This window comes from Ictidomys tridecemlineatus, chromosome 10 (genome assembly GCF_052094955.1).
Source record: "Ictidomys tridecemlineatus isolate mIctTri1 chromosome 10, mIctTri1.hap1, whole genome shotgun sequence".
Classification (NCBI taxonomy): Eukaryota; Metazoa; Chordata; class Mammalia; order Rodentia; family Sciuridae; genus Ictidomys; species Ictidomys tridecemlineatus.
Genome location: NC_135486.1, coordinates 40,522,939 through 40,524,662, shown reverse-complemented (window position 1 = coordinate 40,524,662; position 1,724 = coordinate 40,522,939). Strand labels below are relative to the sequence as shown.

Here is a 1,724-nt window from a genome sequence, read left to right as displayed (position 1 = left end):
CTGGAGCGGGCCCTGCTGGTCTTAGCTGCTGATCCTGGCCCTTGCTTTCTGCCCCTCCTTTTCTCATTGCCCACAGCAGCCCTGGTGACCACCGACAGAGTTACCAATAGCCACAGGCACAGTAAATGGGCAAGGGGCCATGCCCAGATCCAGTAACCAAGATGTCGGGTCCCAGGGGGACACGAAACAGCTCCATTCCTAAAGATGAGTTTGGAGAACATCCTCCGGCGGGCTCTGAGAGCAGGCCACCCCAGACTGTGGGGGACTGTAGCTTCTGCTGTAGTAATGGAGCGAGAGAAGGAAGTGACCACAATGGCTTTTAGGGGTGGGTTTTAGTTGGGTCACTGAAATGGACAAGTGACCTTTGAAAGCCCCTTTCAATTCTGGGGATCTATGAGGCTAAACAAATCAGCCCATTAAGAAGGAAGAGAGGGGCTGGGGTTGTGGCTCAGTGGTAGAGCACTTGCCTAGCATGCATGAGGCCCTGGGTTCGATCCTCAGCACCACATAAGTATAAAATATTGTGTCCACCTAAAACTAAAAAAAATAAATATAAAAAAAAGAAGGAAGAGAAAATATGGAGCATGTATGTCTACAGAAGCCTGCAGTAACTCCCACGCACCGCACCGTGGCTACCCTTTCTCACTGAATTGACAACTGGCTGGATGACTGGCATCTGCTGCACCGCAGGCTCTAGGAACAGGGGCCTTGTCCATCCCATGTGAAGTCTATCCTCAGCTCCTCGCCAGTGTCCAGCATATAACAATGACAGACCTGTATGGAGCATGTGCCATGTGCAGACACCGTTCTGAACACATTACTCATAGTACCCCATTTAATGCTCATAATGACCCTATAAGGTAGATACCATCATAATACCCGACTCGCAGATGAGCAAACTGAGGCAGAAGAAGACTGTCTGGGGTCACACAGTTACTAAGTGGTAAAGCCAGACGTATAACCTGGATCTCAAGGCCTCTACTCTTGCATGCAGTAGGTGCTCCATAAAATATTTGTGCATAGAAAATATCTCTGAGATATTACCACTGAATTGAAATGAGAGTTACCTAGACGATAGCCTAATATGTGAAAACAAAAACAGTCGCCAGGTACAGAATCAGCTAATATCCCGTGTTTTCTGCCACAGACAACTTAATTAGTGTTTAGGTGATTAAAGCTTTCATGAATTTTTTTTTTAATACAATACATTCGTGTGTGCAAATACACTCCAGGCCATGATTTTTGCAAAATGCTATGTAACTTGCTTCTCATAAAAAAAAAAAAAAATGACTTCTGAGTCTCCCCGAGAAGAGACTCCCTGGGAACCCTCCCATCAGACGTCCCTGCTCACATGAGTCCTCAGACCCTCATCTTGGCCCAGTCGTTCTGAGCAGCTCCTCCAACTCCCCATACTGCAGGGGGGGGGGGCCCTGCCAGGTGGTCCTGGAAGTGATGGCCACCTGCCCTGCCCTGCCTTCTTCCCCCAGCCCCTCAGACTCTTCCTTCTGACTTTCTTCTCTCTCCAAAGTTGCCCTTCTGGCCATTTTAACCCAAAATGACTCATCAGATTACAATGTCGACTGGGAAAAGAAGAGACGGTGTGGTTTTCCTCAGCAGGGGCAGGCGGCCACTTCCAATGAGTTCATGCACATGGAAGGGACCATGGAGCCCTGTAAAAGTTCAGGGGATGGTGACTGTCACCACTACCAGCACCCAGTTAACTA

The 1,724-nt window shown here is 48.5% G+C and overlaps 1 non-coding gene across 1 annotated transcript; it reads left to right on the top strand.

The window, feature by feature from the left end:
• The first annotated feature begins 436 nt into the window (after nucleotides 1-436).
• Trnaa-agc (transfer RNA alanine (anticodon AGC)) lies at nucleotides 437-509 on the top strand. The gene has a single exon. It is a non-coding gene; the product is annotated as a tRNA-Ala (tRNA).
• Nucleotides 510-1,724: the final 1,215 nt, after the last annotated feature.